Raw genomic sequence first — 9680 nt, forward strand, 5'->3', positions numbered from 1 at the left:
TTCTGATCCTCCTGCTTTGACCTCCCAAGTTCTTGGATCAGAAATGTGGGCCAGCAAGCCCAGTTTAGGTGGTGCTAGAAATCTAATCCAGGGCTTCCTGCATGCTAGGTAACCACTCTAAGAACTGAGCTGCATTCCAGCCCTCATTTCCTTATATCCCAGAAAAAAAGCAACATTGCAACATTGCCCTCAAAGGCAGGGAGGACGGGGGCGGGGGAGCTCCAATATTCTCTATAGCCAACTTTATGTTCATGTGGGAGACAGTAATGCCGTCACTTGGGACACCACCATTTTTCACAAAAAAAAAAAAAAAAAAAATTCAAGACAAAAAAGTTGTAGGTTCTAAGATCTAGATCTTAGCAATACCAGCAGCACAGAGAGTCAAACACTAGGTAACAGAGTTAAAATAAAGGCATCTTGGGGTTGGGGATTTAGCTCAGTGGTAGAGCGCTTGCCTAGCAAGCGCAAGGCCCTGAGTTCAGTCCCCAGCTCCGAAAAAAAGAAAAAAATAAATAAAATAAAAAAATAAAGGCATCTTTGTTTTTCATAATTTAGCTGCAGAGCCCCATAAAGGGCATGAACAACCTAATTTACTGAAAGGGAAATTACAAAAAGGTAAAGTGTGGGGCTGGAGAGATGGCTCATTGGCTAAGAACACTGGCTGCTCCTCTAGAGGACCCGAGTTCAATTCCTAGCACCCACATAGCAGTTCATAACTGTTCAGGGGGCTTCTTCTAGCCTCCAAGAGCACTGCATTCACACAGTGCACAGACATACATACAGGCAAAACACTATACACATAAAATAAAAATAAGGGTAAAAATTTTAAAATAAGAAAAAGAAAGGTAAAGCAATGGCTGCACATCTGGGACAGGAAAAAAAAATACAGGCAGAAACTTCTTGTGCCACAAGCAAGAATGCACTCATATTGGTGAGCTGAGAGGCCTCCAGAGGCAAAACAGAGAACACCATGTGCACTGTAAAGAATGTTGTAACTGCTGGTAAGACACAATATACATTAAAATCCATGAAAGCAATATAATACTCACAGAAAGAAAAAGAAGCTAGTCATTTGCTACCAGTAAAGATGATGGCTATGGGGAGAACCCAAGGTAGAGGACTTCCTTGCCTCCCATGTTCCAGGTCTTTAACAAATCCCCAGGACTGTTGTCTGTAGTCTTTCTTTTTTTTTTTTTTTTCCGGAGCTGGGGACCGAACCCCGGCCCTTGGGTTTGTTAGGCAAGCGCTCTACCACTGAGCTATCCCCAACCCCATCTGTAGTCTTTCTAAACTGCCTATTAATTATACCACCTCCTTACTCAGGAAATATTAAATGGAAAGAAAGATTCACCTCAGCCTTTTTTGGTAGAAACTGTAATTTACTCCTACCTAATAAGGGAAAGATTTTAGAAAATAAAAAAACTAGCCAAAGAAAAAGAATGGCAGAATTTTTTTTTTTTTTTTTTTTTTTTTTGTTCTTTTTTTTCGAGCTGGGGACCAACCAGGGCCTTATGCTTCCTAGGCAAGCGCTCTACCACTGAGCTAAATCCCCAACCCCAATGGCAGAATTTTTAAACCATCGCTTTACAACTACTTAACTGAGAAAAGTAAGGCCATCACATTAGGAGAAAGACTACTGGAAAAATAACAGTAGCCACAATGGGACCTTTCTAAAGACTATCTGCTAACGATAGAAGGAGGACATTTCACTGAAAAGTCTGAGTTTCATCACCTTAAGACATACAACTAAACCGTATATCATTAGCAGAGGCTCTAGTGCTGTTCTCTAACACTGATTTCCGGGAATCTAACCAAGCCTTTAGGTCTCAACACCATCTTAGACCAATAAAAGAACAAATTATGAAACCAAAAAAACCCAGAAAATTGTAAGAGATGATGTACATTGGAACACAAATGGCCTAGTCTCTTCAAAGAGCAAAAGCCACTAATCCTGAGTAGTTTCAAACAGCTCTGAAACTAAAGAGACATGTCTGAAGCAGGGAAAAATACAAACAACAAGGAGGTATAGCGGTACTCGCCTTTGATTCCAGGACTTGAGGGGCAGAGGCTGGTGGCTCTCTATGAGTTTGAGGCCAGCTTGGTCTAAACAGTGAACTCTAGACCAGCCAGGACTACATAGTAAGATTTTGTCTCAAATATAAAATAAAATTTAAAATTACTCAAATCGCCTTGTGACAAATACTATAAAAACAATTAAGTAAAACAATGTATTTCATCGAAAGGGTGAAGTATATTTGAAATATATAAAGGTTTGAATATTATATATCCTAACATGTATAGCACATATATATTTTATAATACAGCAAGTGTGAACAGTTAATATGGTAGACAGAAGGGTAATAACTGTACCTTTCTACTTTTCTGTATGTTTGAACTTTCAATAGTAGAAGAAAAGCAAACAACACACACCTCAGCATACACTTCCTCCCTCAGAAAGCCCTCCAAGCACTCTCTCTCAATCCTTCATCACATCTCAGAGAACATAAGCATAATATTATTTACACTTTATTTTCTGACTCATTTCATAGTCAGTGCATCTTGTTAGACCACAATCTCCTTCAGGTACAGACACCTCTTCCTTCCTTTATTCATTCATTCATTCATTCTTTCTTTTTTGTGGGGCTGGAGCTGGGAGAGGTAGGGGTCTCACTATGAAGTTCTGGCTGGCCTTAAACCCACATTGATCTGCCTGCTTCTGCCTCTTGAGTACTGAGATTAAAGGTGTGCTCCATCATACCCAGCCTTTTCTCTCTTTACAGCTCATAATAAGGTATTCTGCAGTCAGAAGACTGCTAAGGCCAACATTCTGCTGAGAAAATAGACACTTAGTAAAGTATCTTAGCTACTGAGTTATTTTTTCAACTCAACAAAAAGCAGCTCATTGGCCTTTGCTCATAGCTACCAAGATGATATCGCAAAAGAACACATAAACTTTTGGAGTTCCACACATACAGAACTGAGAGTGAAGATGAGGAAACTGGAATTCAGGTCTCATAGGCCTTCCTGGAAATGCCATGGGTTTGTTGTTACCCAGGCTATGTCCCTATGGCGTCACTCTTTCATAGAAGAGTGTCCCCTAATACTCTCGAAGTACAAAACAGGCACAGAGTTTGTCCATAACTCCTCAGTGTAATGAAATTTATGAAACTATACAAGAGCTTAACAGAAAAGAGAAAACACTGCATAAGATTTTTAAGTCATGAGTGTGGATTAGGAAACACAGATGAGCTGTTGGCACCAACATAAATTGATAAACCTCTGTGGAGAACAACTCAGCAACACTGCCAACATTAAAAATGCATATACCCGGGCTGGAGAGATCTCAGTGGTTAAGAGCACTGACTGCTCTTCCAGAGGTTCTGAGTTCAAATCCCAGTGACCACATGGTGGCTCACAGACCACCTGTAATGAGATCTGATGCCCTCTTCTGGTGTGTCTGAAGACAGCTACAGTATACTTCTACATAATTACATAATAAATAAATATTTTTTAAAAATGCATATACCCATTGTTCTGGCACATTCACAAAAAATCTAACCCAACAGACACCAGGACACACAAAAACATGAATTGTGGCTCTGCAATCCTAATGCTTACTAAGAACTAGTTGACTGATGGCATATCATACACAGTACAACCCTTGCACCTTTTTAAAAGGGAGATGCTACAGGTACTATAAGAAATGACCACCAAGATAAACTGAGTGGAAAAGTATAAAGTGTGCAGAGTATCTTAGCATTCGTGAAAAACAGACACCAAAGAATCTGTATGCGTTTGTGCTGTGCACACTCTGGAAGGAGGAGACACTGCCTTTGAGAAGGGTGACTTGATGGACGGGAGGAGAACCATGGAATGGAAGGGTTTTCACTCCATGAATCTTTCGGATTGTTTTTGACATCTGTATTACCTTTTATTTTTAAACAAAATTCTGCACCGATATGAATTAATTAACAACTTATTTTTAAGCCTAAACGCAACTCATGCTTTTGTATCATGAAAAACTTAAATAAGGCTTCAGTGAATTCACAGATAAAATGTTTCCAAATAACAACAAACATCCTAGATGAAGAAAGCCTAAGGGGAAGAGAGACAGGGATTACCTTATTAGCTTCACTTCTAGATTTTACAAGAGCATGATCCAGGCGAGGAGGCAGGCCACATAAAGTATCTCCAGCTACCATTCCAGCCACTCTAACAACTCTTTCAAGAGGTGTAGCCACTAAAATACCAAAGGACGCCAAGTGCCCTGGTCCTAAATGTGGAGCTGACACAGTAACTTATACTACTGGGGATTGGGGGTGGGGGTGGGCTGAGTATCCAGCTCTTTCCCAACAAGGATGATATATGTGCTCCCCACAACCCCTGTGCTGCTTCTGTCATCTCTTGGTTCCAAGTGCAACATGGCAACCGGAAACAGCACAATAGACAGCTGAACCACATAAAGCCCAGTGTTAAATGAGGAAGTGGAAAGCATATACTTTAAAGCCCAAGAACATGAGGTTCTAGAGTTAAAAGGCCAACCAAAATATGTCTTGTGAGAATACCAAAGAAAGAACACAAAGGAAAGGGAATTTCAAAACAAGGCTGATTCATATCCCACTCCCAAGAGGCTGAGACATTAGGTTAGCCAGACAACTGAAAAACAGAAAATGCCCTTCCCTTTTCCATTCTCTCCACTCAACAATAATTTAGCTATTCATTTTCAATACAATTCAGCAAACTTTTTGCTAGTAGAAAGTGTTTATCTTTGGGACCAAATGTGGTGGTGTATACCTAGCACTTGAGAGTCAGAGGTAAGCAGGATCTCTGTGAATCAGTCCTGAGACCAGCTTGATCTTCATAGGGAATTCCTGGCCAGCCATGGCTACACAAGAACTTGACTGTGTCAAAAACAGACCTTTTTCCCTCTATGGTAGAGCTAAGACAAAGTTTCTAAGAGGGATGGCACAGCAACAAACTAAAGAACCAAGTTTAGTCTGTCAGCTAAAACCTTGGGTCCTAAGTCACTGGAATATTTTTGTAAAGTTCCTCATTTTAATTTTTTGGAACTTGCCAGTTTGAAAGAATTATTGCTCAAATTATTTGAAACTAATACTTCTGCACAAGTTGTTCAATTGTTTCTGATTGCCTCTGTTTTCATATAGTCACAGAATGTACAACTTAACTGTACAACTAAATGTAAAACACTATGGAAGAACTTTCACACACACACACACACACACACACACACACACACACACGCAAAGAACCAAACCAAATAGGTCGCACAAAGTAAAAGGGCTGAAATGAAGCTACTGATGTCTTGATTTCCGTTTTGTTACCTCAAGCCTTAAACTGTGTAACACTTATCCTTCCTTATCTACTCTGTAAAGGCAACTCAAAATTTTACTAAAGAAAAATTCCCACCTTAGTTTCTTTTTTATGGACCTTTTAACAAGTCCTTTTTTTTTAACAAGACTATCAAAATCCCCTGCCAGAATAAACGAGTTGGACTTACTCCTATATTTAGGGGAAATTTGTAGTAAGGTTTCAGCATGACGACGAGAGTGGTGGAAAGGGAAGTAATTCTAGAACTAGAAGTTGCAGTTAGTTTCAAAAGAGGGGTCAGCGTGGGACACGTTGGCTCTAGGAGGCGTTGGTAGCCTGGGAGTCTCTAGGGCAACACCAGATGCAAATAGTGCTTTGTCCTTAAATCCCTCGCATAATTTAAATTCTCCCTCTCCGATCGGAGCGACAAGCTCACTATTGGGTGGCAAGTTTAGTGAAGAAGGCGGGCTCTTGGTCAAGGGGCTCTTTATCCCGCAGGTCCCTGCAAAACAGCAATGCGCATGCGTCCTGAGGCAGCGAACAGGCACCCGGAGCTCCTTCACATTCGAGCATGCGCAGTTTTCCATCTCGCCGCAGGCGACAGCTCACTATTTGGCAAGGGGGATGGGGTTGGGGCTATGATGGTGAAGGAGGCAGGAGACAGGGGGCGCGTTTGTGTTTTCAGAATGCTTGAGGTAGGAAGAACAGACCGCTGACTAGACTCTGGCTTCCTCAGGCCATGAAACCAACGTAGGAAATGGGGCAGAGAATAATACATTAGGGAAAGTGTGTGTTTGGGGGTTTAGTCACTTCTCAAGGAAAACCCCCGCAACCCGACAGGCCAACCCCCTTCTTCGACTCTTGAGGCACACACACACACACACACACTCACCTGAGAACGGCGGCGACAGCTGCTGGTCCCTGTCCCCCTGCGCTCGCCTCATACTGCCCGCAACATCCGGGACCTGCGGGACCGCCGATACACAAATACACTCTTGAGCGCGCACACACACAAACACACACACACACACACACACACACACACACACACACACACACACACACACACACACCACACACACACCACACACACACACACACACACACACACATACACACCGACACACACCGGCCTGGGCGTCCTGTCGTCAGCACGTCGACGCAGCGAGCGCGTACCCGCCGGGCCCCACCCCGCGCGGCCTCCTCCCCCGGCTTCCCGCCCCGCCCCACCCCGCCTCGCCCCGCCCCGTCCGGCCCCGCCCCACCCCGCCCCGGTCAAGACTCTCCAGCTCCTCCTCCTTTAAGACTCCGCCTACCTTCCCCAGTGCGCAAGCGTCGCGAGGCGGTATCAGGGCCCGGGGATTTGAGCGGAAGGCGGGGCCAGAGTGGAAAGAGGCGGGAACTCGGAGGGGGTCGCGTGCAGCGCGCAAAAGTTCGCGCTGAGGTGCGAGGCCAGAATGAAGGAAGGCAGCTGAGATCCAGGGACCGGGTGGGTGGAGCAGCAACAGGCATTTCACAACTGAAACCTAGATGTGCAGTTTGTGGATTACAGATGACTTTGCTCTTACTTTCTTTTTTAGCCACTCTCAGCTAAAAGACTTTTTAAAGAACTTTTTACTTGTGTTTTTGTTTTATTTATTTATTTATTTTTTGAGATAGGGTCTCGCTCTGTAGGATTGGCTGACCTGCCACTCTCTTTGTTGACAGGCTGGGCTTAAATTCAAAGAGATCCATGTCTAAGAAGCCTAGCCTGCAAATGCTAAAAGTATTTTTCTAGGGTACACCTTTAACCTCAGAACTCAGGAGGCAGAGGCAGGAGGAGCTCTGTGAATTTAAGGCCAGCTTGGTCTTTATACTGAGTTCAAGGTCAGCCAGGGTTACAAGGTGATACTATGTCTCAAAAAGTAAATAAATAAATTAGCATTTAAAATGATAACCAAACAGCCATTCTTTCTGAGAAAGGCGGAAGGGGTGTGTGTGTGTGTGTGTGTGTGTGTGTGTGTGTGTGTGTGTGTGTCCCAATGGAGAGGAAGCTGATTCTGTGACAATTTCTTGGCAAAGCCATCTGGGTCCCCAGTCTGTTTCATGTCTTAGCTCCCATGGACCAAAAGTGATTCTAGAGTTGGGTAGAATTGCCTCAGAGCATCTTGGCCCTGGAAGAAAATGGTCTTCTTTGTGTTGAAGTTGTGGGCAATGGGATATTTGTTATTGTTTCATTCTTTGATTGCCTTAAATTAAAGGAACTATTTTATTACTGAATCAAGCGCTCAAAATCAAAAGCAGACCGCCTCCTCTGGACACAAGAGATCAACCCAGTGACCCTGTGGGTCATGAGGTAACAAGGTTGCAGTCTGTTTGGGAGTAGCTTCCTGGAGCCCTACTGCTTTCCAGGCCTGTGGGACAGTCTCCAGGAGACTATGCTCCTGTCTCTTGCCACATGCTTCTTGGCACCAGGTGGCTGGTGAGCCTGTTCAGCAGGGAAGACTGGCAGCCCAGTAACCAAACCACTGGGTTTGGGAAAAACCCCTGACAGTGCCAAGCTGCTTTCCACATTTAAGTACAGAAGCAGACCCTGTAATCCCCATGTTGGATGTCCTAGGCATCATGGGCAAAACACTGGGAATCCCCCGGGGTTACACAATCTGTATTCCAGATGAAATTACTCTGGCTGTTTGTTTTCTGCTTAGTTCTTTTGTTTATGGGGTTTTGAAATGATCTCACATAGTCCAGGCTGGCCCCAAACTCACTATGTAACAGAGGCTGGCTTTGAGCTCCTGATCCTTCTGTCTCTACCTTCTGAGTGTTAGGACTGCAAGTGTGCTCCACTACGCCCAGCCATAATGGTTTGTTTAAGAACTGGAGAGCCTAGATTCTCTAATGATGTGGTCAGTGTGCTTGGCTCTGAGGCAGAAAGAGCTCTTGTCACCTGAGACAGATTCTTGAAACTTTTCAATTAGATTTCATTTACCATCACCATCAACAAACCCTCCTCTCTTGAGCTGAAGCCAGAGAGGTGTTTGCTCCCTATAAGAATTCAAAATGTCCCATAGGTAAGCCAGTAACCAGTTACAAGTCACTAACTCTTGGTGATACCGCGGTTGTTTGCGTACCTATTATTTTCTTGACTTAGGATTTCACAGAAAAGCAGAGAGAAAGAAAAAGATAGCGGCTTGGGAAAGACGTGTGGGGAAGAGGTGCAGAAAGAGATGGTTACGGGGAACGGACATCTGTTTCAGCTTCCTTGCAATTGAGACTAATCCTTACAGTTTAGCCAGACTCTGCCCAGGATACGGGAGAGGGCTCCTCCGGGTATGGAATATGTGCCGGCAGCTTGTCCAGTCCCCGGTCTGAATCCCCAGTGATCTGGAGGGCCATCAGAGGTCCTATCACCATCTGTAGCTCTGTGCAATGAGACTTCCATTTCACTGTGAGGACCACACCGCCCACCTGAGATATGATCCCTCCAGCCTCCGCGCAAAGGGCTTTGATTTGGTGTGGAGCTGATTAAGCGATTGTGGATGTCCTTGGAAGCACTACGTGTAAGAATTTTAAACAGCTTCTCCTTTTTAATATGCACTTCCTCTTCGGTTTTAATTATTTTGTTCCTACATTTTCCCTTTCAATTTACTAAAATCTAGAAATGTAATTAGAGCAGAGGCCAGGCTCAGAGAAGGCTGCCAGGATTTCTACAGCATGATTAAATATACCAGGCATCCCTTTAGTGTGGGACTGAAAAAATAAGATTCTCATTATTATCTTTCCCTTATCCAGGAAAGAATCGGCACCACGTACTGATCTGGATTTATTGAAAATGCGGCACTAATTAAAAACTCACCCAGCCTCTTGACAAGGTTTGGGTAAAGAAAAAAAAAGTTCAGTTATTTAATTATTTGCTCCATTTAATGTTTTGGTGCTGTAACCACAACAAGCAAAGAAGCCCTCGTTGCTCCTCTTTCCTCAAAATAAAATTTTTCTCTCCTCATGAGGGACTTAATGAGGCTTTTATCTATGCAACAACAATCAAGCTTACAATGGCACCAATTCAATTCGGTGCTCCTTGTGATGCTAGGAAACATGCAGAACTCATTTCCTTAATCCGAAACACAAACGACAAAATGTTCATTGGCTGTCATGTGCCAGGTCTGGGCAAGGGATCTGTCCCCCAAGACCCTGAGATGTCTGGTGTTTATTTATTTTGCCAACATGGATCTTGAACAGTTCAATAGGCAAAGGCAGATTTTTTTTTTTCCTTTCTGGAACCATAGGGGAGGTAGAGGCAGGCCAGCCTGAAGAGAAATATGAACTACCATTTTAGATGGAAGCACTTTTTTTTTTTTTTTTTTGGAGCTGAG

The 9680-nt window shown here is 43.5% G+C and overlaps 1 protein-coding gene across 5 annotated transcripts in view; it reads right to left on the minus strand.

Annotated features, from left to right (window-relative positions):
• Spop (speckle type BTB/POZ protein) overlaps positions 1 to 6512 on the minus strand; it is an 80282-nt gene extending 73770 nt beyond the window's left edge. For 3 of the 5 annotated variants that reach the window (XM_032914521.1, XM_032914522.1, XM_032914525.1), the window contains exon 1: positions 6221 to 6405. The gene's annotated coding sequence lies outside the window, so the exon portion shown is untranslated. Of the gene's footprint in view, positions 1 to 6220; positions 6406 to 6457 lie in introns of those variants that run through there. The other 2 variants (XM_032914524.1, XM_032914526.1) reach the window with 1 other exon arrangement.
• Positions 6513 to 9680: the final 3168 nt, after the last annotated feature.

The sequence above is a fragment of the Rattus rattus genome, chromosome 9 (genome assembly GCF_011064425.1).
Source record: "Rattus rattus isolate New Zealand chromosome 9, Rrattus_CSIRO_v1, whole genome shotgun sequence".
Lineage (NCBI taxonomy): Eukaryota > Metazoa > Chordata > Mammalia > Rodentia > Muridae > Rattus > Rattus rattus.